This window comes from Vidua macroura, chromosome 2, assembly GCF_024509145.1.
Source record: "Vidua macroura isolate BioBank_ID:100142 chromosome 2, ASM2450914v1, whole genome shotgun sequence".
NCBI classification, from domain to species: domain Eukaryota; kingdom Metazoa; phylum Chordata; class Aves; order Passeriformes; family Viduidae; genus Vidua; species Vidua macroura.
Window position 1 is genome coordinate 51,551,603 of NC_071572.1, and position 12,032 is coordinate 51,563,634.

Here is a 12,032-nt window from a genome sequence, read left to right on the forward strand (position 1 = left end):
ATGTGAAAAAGAATTTTAGAATTTTCTGCAAATGGTCGGAAATCTCACCTTTGTGACTTATTTTGAACTGTCCCCTGAATTCTTAATTCATCCTAATTTTAGGCATTTTCCTTAATGAGTGCTGGAAATTTCACTGATTCCAGATTACACAGTTTTAGCCATGGCATGAATTTTGGACTATGCAAATGGTGCTTTATAAACTCACAGAACTGTGGTAAGAATAAGTATTTTAATATATCATCCATCTTCCCTCTCCTTTCTCAAACCTACTTCATTTAATACTCAGATTTATTTAATTAGACCTTTAATAGCAAAAAGAAATTTTTCTGGAAGGGGTAACAATAAATGAAGAATAACAGTAAATACTAATAAGATTTTCCCTAGGATTTTTTCCCCTGCCATTAATTCAACATATTTAATTCCCTCATCCTGTCTAGGGGACCAGGCAAGAGTTTCACAGAACTTTCTTTGGGCAATGGACTGGCACTTTAACAGTTACAAAGAATACCAGTGTCATGGTTTGACACTGGCGCAATGCCAGCGCCCCCATGAAAATGCACCTTCCCCAAATAAATGCTGTGAGATGTTATCAGGAACAGAGCAGAGCAGGCCCAAGCTTAATAACAAAGGGAAAAAAAACTTTATTAAACTACTACTACTACTGAAAGCACATAAACTAAATCCAGGATGAAGACCTTTTAAAACACCCCTCCTCCTCCCAATTCCTAAAACACCCACCATGAAACATCACCCGGGATTCCTGATCAAATTACCACCCTTCAGATAATCAATACTCAAGCTATCAAGGGAGAGAGAAGTCTCTCTTGCGCCACAGACCCGCCAGGAAACACAGTTGCCACCTCCTGTGTTTCCCTGTCACACATGGCAACCGCCCGGAGAAAATCTGCCAGTGTGACACTCTCCTTTCCATGTCACAGTGCTCTCACCACCGTGCATGGACAGACTGCTCATAGGGCTCCTTTAAGGATGCTTTGCCACGGACCCAAAGATACAACAGTTCAGCTTCTCATCTTGGGACTACAGTCCCCCCCATTTTCCCCTGGGGCCAAGGGTCCAAGAACAGAGATCATCTTCTTTCCCGAAGACAGAGGGCATCACCATTCCCTCCTCAGCTTTCTTCTGCTCTTGCCATTCCTGTGCTGGTAGAAGCTGAAGCAGGTCTCCTTGGGTCACCACTGCATCCCCCTAAAATGCAGTCTCTATTGCAGGAAATTTTAGTTCAGTCCATGGCTAACAAGAAAAGTCCAGCCAAAAGCTACTTCATCATCTCCTCCCACCTAAATATTTCTTCTCCTAACATCTCAGGTCCCGGACTATCTCTCTTCCACTACAAATAATATTTTACAAAGCCCTCATTTCCTGGAAAGGGTTAAAAGTTCAGACTCCCTGGACGGCTGATATCTTGGTCCAGCGTTCCGTCTCCCACGTTCTGTCTCCCACGCTGGGCACCCCCTTTCTCCTTCTCCTCTGCCGGCAAATTTCCAGGTGCCGCCAGGCTCTCTGTCTCTTTCCCTCTGTGGTGGGGGAACAAAGGCATCTCCGCTTCTCTCCACCCTTCCGTCCGCAGGAGCTGGCTCGGTTCCAGACCTTCAGCCCCTTAGCCTACCTGGACAAGGCCGCGTGGCTTCCCCTCCCCCACCCATCCTAAGGCTGGGCAGGGGAGAGTCTGCACTCTCTGACGACCGGAACCAAAGAGACAGTTCCCCTGGGAGTTCTTGCTTTTAACCCCCTGTGTTCTCAGAGGCGTGTCCAATACTTTCAGTGGTCACTCCAGGTGCCAATATCCAAATCTGACCACTGATTAGTTTGACCCAACTTCCTGGAAAAAAAAATTCACTTCCATGTCAAACCACGACAACCAGGATTTTATATTAGAAGTAATGATGTATCTTTTCAGAACTTTTATTTATTTTTCAGACTTTATTTTTTATGAAGTAATCAAGTAAGTTAATAGATTCAGTAGGTAGCCCAGATTAAAGTAGGACATAGGCAAAACAGAAGGATATTTAGTGTAGTCCTTATATAACTTGTAATCAAGTTGGGTGAAGGTTACTGCCAATGGGTTTAACTTAATTTCTGTCTCACATGTTGGACTGTTTTAATTCAGTGAAACCACAGAAACTGTATTTAGTCTGCATGTGGAAAATCCTATTTTTCTTTGTGTAAAAAATTTGTGCTAAGTGGGGATTTTTTTGTTTTACTGTGTAATTCAGAACTGTTTATATAACCTCTGAGATAACGCTGTCTTTTGGAGTTGTGTTTGAATCTGCTTCATTGCTCCTTTTAGAATTATTCATGATCTAATTGTATTTGTTCACATAACATGGATCCATCTGTGGCTTGCTCCCAGTAAAAGCCTCCTCATTTCATCCTCAGTCATTACATGCGAACATCTCATGCACTGCTTAGCTCCAGCTCACTTTTTGTATAGTGTTGTTCCTATGGTTACTTGCAGGGATTATTTCTACCAGAGTTTACTATCTGATTCTTTCACGTTTTATTTGTTGCTTTGGTATAGTTTCTGCTGCCCTGACTCTGTATTCAAAAATCACATTATCTTCCATGATATCCTGTCACCTAGATCTCAACAATTTTTTCAGAGATGTGAAAGATTTGGGAGCTGATTATTGTAATCCATTTATTTTTGGGAAGAAGGTATTGGTATCAGGGTGTGTGGTTTGAGGTTTCCTCATTTCTTTGAATAGTTTTGATTAAATGACTAAGTTTTGGCCACTACGTTGTCTTCTAAGGAGAAGCATTCCTCTCATTTTTCAAAAGTTAGTGATTTTGAGATTCATCTGAATTCTGTCCCCTTTAAGTTCCTTTCTACTTTACAGCGTTATGTTTTCACTATATCAAAAATCAAAATAAAGGTGCTCACTTAAATTTCACTTTGTTTTTGCTTTTATGCCTATAGTATGCATAAAATATAGGCTAGAATAAAATGGAATTGAATATTTCAGTTGGAAGGGACCTACAACAACCATGTAATCCACCTGCCTGACCACTTCAGTGCTGACCAAAAATTAAATCAAGTTATGTAACTATTTTGGCAAGATTATTAGATTCATTTTAGACACCTTAATAGTTTTGCTTCAAGCTTGACAGATTTATTACTTCTATTATTCTAATAAATCTGGGAGGAATGCCATTAAGTAATGTTCTTTTAAAGAAAAGATGAAAAACACTAAATACTGATAGATAAATACATAGCAAACGAAAAGGGATTTCCAGTGCTAACATAGCTCATAATTTTTCCTAAAGACCTCTTAAGTCTCTTTTGCCAAATGTCTGGAGAAAATATGAACCTGAATTCTTACCCCCTTCTTTTTTTTTTTTTCTTCACTTCCTCCTGCTTCCTAGCAGCTTCTAGGAAAATTTTCAGATGTAATTGTTTTGAATTGCACTGGTTTTCTTTCATCGATACTGCATACATCTTCAAGAAGAAACCTCACTCCCTGAGGCTGCTTAATGACAAATCTCTAGCTTTGTATAACTGACACAAAAAAAGGAACATTTCAAGACACATATTTTGACAAATATACCTTCTTGTTCTGTCTCTGCATTTGTTTACAACAACATATACTCGGAAAAATACTTGCTAAATGCAGAGTTAGATCTCTATCATAACATGAAAATACTATTTGTGGTGCACAGGATCAAAAAGGGCTGTTCATAAAACCTATCCTGTTTTAAGATCTATAAAGACACTTCTCACAGTTCTTTTACAGTTTTAATTCTTATGAACACTTTGCCAATTTCTTTTTAAAATAACTTTCTTTTTCTTCCTTCCTTAATATAAATTTACCATTTGATATATAGAGCTGGAATTCCATAATTATTACCAGTATGGATAGTGGACATCTCATTGTTGCTGAGGCTTTCAGAATTCCACACTATTCCATGCTGTTCCCATATACTTTTTTTTGGTGAAATATACTATGCAAGAGCACTTTATTTAGAGTGTGTGCTAGTGAGAACAGAGCTTTCTGGAAACAGAATTAAAACAGTTTCAGCCTGACCTGACAGCCAGAAGGAGAGAAAAAGCTAGCAGATTTTTTAAGTTCTTTTCAAAGCAGGAAATAGTTTCAGATGCTTCTCCCTCTTTGGTCTGCCACTGTCTTTATGAAGGGGGAACTAAGGGAATATTTACAAGCTAAAAGAGACTTTTCCTTGTCATTCTGGATGCATCACTACGATAACATGACAAAAGAGTTTCCATTCCAGAGTTAATACTTCTGTGTAGTGTATGAATGCACGCATGTGAACATGCTAATTCAGGTATCTCACTACTATGCTCCACTAAATGAAAGAAATGGACCCATAATCAGCACTGAGTATCATCCCTGTAGGCTTACTCAAGTGAATGGAACTACATGGTTCTGTGCGTGTTTTAGATTTTCTCTATGCTCTGATGAATTCGTATTTTCAAGTTTTTCTATGCAGCAATGAACAGCACAGTGATGTGGTGGATTCTGTGTTATATGAAAGTGCCTGGGACATTTGCTGCTGTCCTGTTCTGCAGCTGATTCCTACCCCAAATTCAAGACATGGTGATAACTTTTGGGACCAATCACTAAATGTCTTGTTCAGTAGATTTTCTACTGATAACCCAATTACTGCTGATGTGGGCCTGTGATCCAGCTGGAGAGTACTCAATTGTGTAGATGCTTTGCATTCGTCAGCAATATGTACTCTGGCATTAAATCTAGATTTTGATTAGAAGGTGAATATTTATATTGTGAAATCAGTTTGCCTCCTTAATTTGATTTTAATAGGACGTAGAACAGGAAAAAAAAAAACCAAAAAACCCTAGCAAAATGTTTGACAGAAACAGATAGAAGGTATGATAACTAGTAGCATTCAAAGTAGATTTTATTCTATCCATTTATTTTGTCCATCAAGGAATATGTTTTAAATATTCCTGTAAAAATAGAGTCCTTGAAAGAAAGAAGGAAAGAGTGTTTAATATAAATTGTTTTCTTCTTACAGAACTATACAAAGCGTATGTCATTTTGAGACTTACTTTATTTTTCTGAGTTTTTTATGACTAAGGTTTTTTAAACTTTTATAAAGTAGAGGTTTTAATTGAGTATAAAGTTGAGATAGTTTTGTAGTAGTTTTTTTTTCTGAGCAGAAAACTAATTTTAAAGGAAATAATGTACCTAGAAATAAAATGCCAAAACAGCATATTGATTACATTTCCAGAGAAATGGCAGGCATACAGGTAAATATCTTCACTATATTTTTACTATCTGAGAAAAAGAATTTAATTTTCCCTGGCTTTAGCTGTGTAAGAAGTTAGCTATCAAGGAGGAGATTCATCTGCTAATACGTCTGTTGAAATCTTAACAAGTCATCTCCTTTCATAGCCAGTGGAAAGTAGCAGACATCTCTAGAGAGCGATACATCTCAGTATAAAATAGGCCAACTTGAATCACCCTCTGGAAATGCCTGTGTCTCTTCATTGACTATAGGCAACCTACATGAAGAGTTTAGTCAGAATGATTAAATTTTAGAAGGTTAATTTAAAATTAGCTGGGTGAAGCTGTTGATGTAGGTAAATTATTTTAAATATGTGGATGCAAAACTGTGTCTGTGCATTGTCTGTTAAATGAGTCTTTGGAAATTATTGATATGTTTTAAAGTATTTGATGAAGCTTAGTGTATTCTGGGTATACTAATAAAAAGAAATAGGGAAATATTTATTCTTTTCACTCACACGAGAAGTTGTATATCACACATATGCAATTTAGCATGCAAACAAATCATGTTTTAGCCAAGGACTGAAACTTCTGATATATGTCTGAATTCACTGTGAATTGTGTCTGTTACTGTGTTCTGGTAGTTGTGTTCATGGCATAACATGTATATACTTTAGTGCACTTAAAAAACTGATAAATCTCTCCAAACTGGTAAGTGCTGAATTCCATCTGCACTTGGTAACTGTAATAGTTCCGCCTTAAAAGTACATTTTGAAATACCTTATTTGGTGCCATGTCTAATTTTTTTCAGTGCTATATGGGAGAATTTTAATCTCAAAATTCATAAGGTCCTGCAGTACTTTCAGCATGTTGAAACACTGAGAGAAAGATCAGATTTACCTAAGCTGTCTAGTCAGTAGTAGTTTTCCATGTCATATTTTATTTATTAAATATGGATGTAATTTTTCATATCATTATTGCAAAGAAAATGCTGATTATGCTAATATCCAATTATATATGTTTAAAAGCATGAACATCTAGCCTGAATAGTGAACCTGGACACCTCAGCTATATTAAAAGTTTATGGTGCTTTTGTCTTTAAAGTCTTTGTTTTTCTGAGACACTAGAATAAATTTGATTGCTTATTTATTAAAGGGAGAACTTATATTCATTTTTGTATATACCTTATAAGCTGTAAAAACTCCTCACATATACATGGTCATTTAGACTGTAAATTGCTTTTATTTTATTTTGTCTGTGCTTTGAGTCTCTTAATCCATATTTGCCTACTGCATTTCAAAAGGGAATCAAATTGGTTTTGTGGTGCATTAATGTTTTATGCAATATTCCATAGAGAACATTAAATCAAAATAAAAGAAAAAGGTTGACCTCTAACACTTACACCCATTTCTTATGTCAAACTGGAAGATGTTGAAAGCCTTATATGGTCGTAACCCTTCTATCTAACTGTGACCCTCCTTAACATTAAGCAGGTGACTCGATTAAACATAAATCAGGCATAAAATGCCCTGCATGAGGCAGCACAGTGAATCAAGCAAATTATCAAATGGCAAAACTCATTCTGTGCTCTGGGCAATGTAAGCTGCCAGCACTTATACATCAAAACTTCACTCAGTGTAAGATTGATTTTATTTTATTTTGTTTATTTTAATTCCCTACAGCAAGCTGTGTTAGTTGTGTAAAATGCTGTCTGCATCATTACATTCCTAAGAAATGCTTTTCTTGTTTAGCAAAGGCCAGTTACAATCTTAAGCAACATAATCTATCTAAGACTAGATATGCTGCACTCTGTAGTGGATTCTAGTGTAGTTGACATTCTGTGCAGTATTAGCAAAACTTAAGCTTCTGTGATTGTATAGATTTTTTTCTGTTTGTTTGTATACATACACTGTCAACCTTATCAAAAATATGAGCACCAAAGGGATAATGTTATAAAATTGAATCACCAGTAGCCATTGAAGATATTTTCCAGTTTCAGTAAAGATGCTGGGATTAAAGCATGTAAGTCCAATCTTAAGGCGAGAATGAATTTTTATGTAAGATGATACATGTCTTCCTTTCACAGTTGCTTTTTATGCTGCCTTAAAACATGTCACAATAATCCCCAGCAGAGGAGCCTAAAAGGAATGTCAGCTCTGTGGTTATGTAAATCGAATTGAGTGCTTTACAGCAGGTTAAGATTTTTATAACTCAGGAGTTGTTAACAGCCAGCTGGTTTGTATCTGTTTTTTATGGTTATTCTTGTCATAGGCAGCCTCCACAATTTTTAATTATATTTTATGGTATGTGTTTTCCCTCCTCTTGAATCCCACAGCCACTCTTTGCTTCAAAAGATATTTTCCGCTGGGAAGAGGAGAAGCATTGCCATGGGACTCCATCATTAGAAATACTGTTGTATAATTACCTCCTGGTAACAACAGAGGAGTGTGACTCTCCATCGCAGATCTTTAACTTGCTATGCCAGGATGAAGATCTGTTGTATTCTGCACACCCCGTCAGGCTGTGATGCCTGCAGCCCTTAACTCAGACTGTTGTCTTCTGCTTTTAAGGAACTGATTTACAGTTTTTATTGCATTCACAATGCAAATTCTTCTTTGCTTAACACTTCAGGTTTGAATGCATGCTTTGTGCTTTGCGGATTTATCATATTCTTTGTTCTGGATTGACACTCATTTCAGTAACATACATTCTCAAAAATGCCTTAGTCTTAATTTTTGTTCAGTGACTGTAATATTGATATCGGACAAACATAATCTTTTCAATGTTTTTATAGCAGGGTAATTTCAAGAGTACAGTCTGATTCCCATCTGGAGTAGAAATAATTTAACATATACTGAGCACTGTGTTGGAAAACAAAGCATCATTCCTGACAGCCTGAAAAGCCAATGCCTTTTTTTTTTTTTTTTTGTTAGACTTTGAGAAGTTATGAAATATTTAGTTCTGTATAACTGTGAAGACATCACCAGAAACTACATTCTTGAATGTTGTACAACATTTTGTGAGTGTCCTCCCTCTGCCAAAGGAAACAGAGTGCCTGTTAATTGTCTTTAATGGTAGATCCTCCTATTGAAACACCTCCTCTCCTTGCAAAAGTAATGATGTAAGAGCGAGAGGCTTAAATAATTGATCAAACTGAGAAAGCTGTTTGTTAGATGGTTAAAAGACTGTTAAGCTTGTCAACCGTAAGATAACAAAAAGACTACTATGAGCCTGTTTTTAGGTGATGTTGAGAAAATTAACACTTGTTTTTAGTTAAAGTCTAAAACAGTAACAGTCAATCTCACTTGAAAAGCCTATTTTGAAAGTGCAAAGCAAATAATATATGCCTTTTTGTTGTATTCCAAGAATTGATTTGTGTAATCCAGTTTCATTATTTTAACAGACTGAAATCGATAGAAGTATTATCATCATACCTAATATATTCAGACATTATGGCTCTATAGATCTTCTTGTATTACACAATATTATATTTAAATTTGAATGTTAAGTGTTTATTCTGACCTACTTATGGTCTAATGCCCAGTGTCAGCAGCTTCTGAACCAAATATCTCTACTGTGTTGGCTTCATATTAATTTCTAAAGCTACACAGGGGCATACCATGTAACTTAACATAAAGATACAAGATAAATATTTATTATCAGAATTAGCCTATCTGGTAGGCTATTTTTTAAAAAAATATAATCCAGTAGGAAATTTAAAAAAAATCTTTTAGACAGTTTGCTTTAAAATAGAGAGTTTGCTGAAAATGAAGTTTGAATATTAGTAAAAATGTACTGATATTTGCAAAATACATTTCTCATTTTTCTTTCAATTTCTTTTCCCCATATTCATCCATCTAATAGTTAAGAATGTAGGTGAAAGTAATAATGATAAAAAAAATAAAAATGATACTGCTTAAAATGCATAAGATAGGGTACAATTAATGCAATACAGAAATAGCATATACTAAAACTGCAAGATATATATTACATTGCTTTTAAAAAACACATTGTACATAGATATATAGTATATTATTTTTAAAAAGATCATCAAAGACCTCAGGAAATCTCACAGACTTTATATTTAGCAGATTAGGTGCATAAAAAATGTTTCATGTTTTAGGAATTAGAGGACTGCAGCCACAGTTCATGGCTTCACCTCTCCACTTACCCCAGGCAAAATGGCCTGTATTTGCCAACCACAACCCGCAAAAGTAATTGTCATTTCTTTCTTCTCTAAGGCTGTTGAGGGTAGTGTGTGCTGTTTAATGATATTTATTTGTTCAGGGTTCCAAAATGATACCCTGGAAACTAGAACTAATATATTGAATTTTAATTGCTTCTTGTAGCCATACCATAACAGTTTGAAATAGAAAGAGTTCTACATTGAATAAACTCTGCTTTAAACCAGTACTTGAACCTGCCCTAAAGTCTGTGTTGGCTACCAATGGAATTCTGAGACAATGAGAAGATACCTGTATATTTCAATTAGGCAGTAGTATGTCAAAGAAGGTACTCTTCGGGTGGCATGCAGTACATGACCTTCTTGGAACAATTAATTTGAACAAATAAAATAACACAGTTTTGAGTTAGACTTAATTGCAAAGTTTTCAAAGTTGTCAGATATTATATATGAAGGTATTGTAGAGGAGCGAAGTCTATGCCAGGTTTCACTCATCCAATGTACATGGAAAAATGCATCAACAGCTGAAGAGGCTGTTGACCACATGAGGCTTTAATTCATTAATTTATTCTAGATGGACGTTTGCATGAGAATTTCCCCCAATGTTATTACTTCTCTGTTGAAAACAACCATTGATTCTCTCCTTTGTGTATGTACACTTTTGGGTTAGAAACAAAGTTGAGAATATGCTTTTATGAAGGGCTCAACTCGAAATTAATGTAGTGGTAAAGAATTAAGCATTATTCCACTGTATCCTTGAACAGGTAACCTGATGTAATAGTTTTTAAATACACACCTGTTTTTTCTTGTCTGTAAGGGATGGGAAGATTATTAGATAATCATATTGTTCCTTTTTGTTTTCGGCCATTAAAAAAAACCTGACAAATTTATGGCACAATTAGATTAGAAGTGTATTTTTTAATCCTTAATATCCTGTTTTTCAGAATGCAACTTCCTTTACAGTCAGAAAAAAATAACTAGTCACATTTTACAAACATAAGGTAAAATCATTATATTCCATCTTGTGATTGTCAGTGATTTAGGAAGAGCACATTTAACACTCAACTAGCTGAGGTAACAACAGAAGGATGGAGATTTTTTTAAACTTCATCTTAATAAAGCCTTAAGTGGCTTTCATGGAATTAAAAATTTTTGACAAATCATCAGAAATTGAAAAGTGTTCTGATTTTTTTTTAAGTGCTAAACTATTGATCTTATGTCCTCCTTGCTTCAGAGTTTGAATTGACCATGTGCTAACTTGAAATTCAAGTTGGTAAAAAACTTATATCTGTTAATTTGATGGTTTCAAGAAAAACACTACAGCTAAACTAATAAAAATATTTATTTCCTTTTCTTCCTTAGTATCTCCCAGGCTCAAAAGTTTGTGACCTTTTAAGGTGTGTGGTAAAATTGAAAGCAAATGATTCATCTTCATAGTTCTTTTGTGGATTTTTATCAATGTATGCTTTACATTGAACTGCTATCCTCACTTCTTAGGCAAATATGCCTTGAATTTATGGATTTTGTTTGACTTTATAGATTTGGAACAAGGGCTGAAAACAAAATGAATGCATACTTGGAACTTTATTTTTAAAGCTTTGTACAACTCTTGACTGATTTATATTGATAATCCTTCTGTAGAATAAGGAAGTGTTATCTCCATCTAATGGGTAAAGGCATAAAATTAAAATGTAGATGACAGCTGATACTTTCTGGTTATCTTAGAATTAAAACTCAAGGGCCTCTAATTTCTTCTTCTGATGGTATTTTTAACTAAAAGGGTGAACAAAGCAATTCAGATATTATTCAGATACTTTCTTTCAGTGTCTCTTCAGATTCTTCTTGCTACCACCTAAGGATTTCCGTAGAAGGTATTCTTGGCACATGTGGTTAAGCATAGGTCTCGTAGGTATGGGGTTATGATCTTTTTAGATCTAATTTGCTACTAACTGAAGATAAATGATAAGAAAATTACAAACAGGAGACTCAGGCTATCAGCAGTCTAACCAAGCAACTGACCTAGGTGCATTTCTCAAGCTGCCAAAATAAGTGTTCATATAATCTGTCAAAAAGCTCAATCCTACTGTTGGATAAAATATCTTCCGTAATTTGCATCTGGGCATTTTATATGAGCATATAGGATGAGAAAAAGAAAGCTAATACAAGGTGAAGTGCACTGTGTTAATGGCATTCTGCAGATATAATTGCTTCTGTAAATACTTGTGTGAAACGCTGTTAGTGGAGGACTAATTTGTGGAGACGTGGCACAAAGGTAGGAGCTTTGAAATGGACTAAAGTTTATTTTTTTGTTTATGCGGTAGCTTGAATTAAAAATATCTCTTTTATAAAAAACTCTAACATTAAGGTGAGCTGATGCTGCAATTGGATGCAAAAAATATTTGATCCTCTTGATAAAATTGATATTTCGTAGAATCACAAAACGGTTTGTGTTGAAGCAGACCTTAGTGATCATCTGGTTCCAGCCCCTCTGCCATGGACAGGGACACCTCCCACTAGACCAGGTTAGTCAGAGCTGCATGCATCCTGGCCTTGAGCACTTCCAGGGATGGGACATCCACAGTTTCTCTAGGCAATCTGTTCCATCACCCTCACAGTTTAGAATT

The 12,032-nt window shown here is 35.6% G+C and overlaps 1 protein-coding gene across 1 annotated transcript in view; it reads left to right on the plus strand.

The window, feature by feature from the left end:
- The window catches only part of DACH1 (dachshund family transcription factor 1), a 356,660-nt gene that overhangs the window by 161,787 nt on the left and 182,841 nt on the right, over nucleotides 1-12,032 (plus strand). The window lies entirely within an intron of this gene.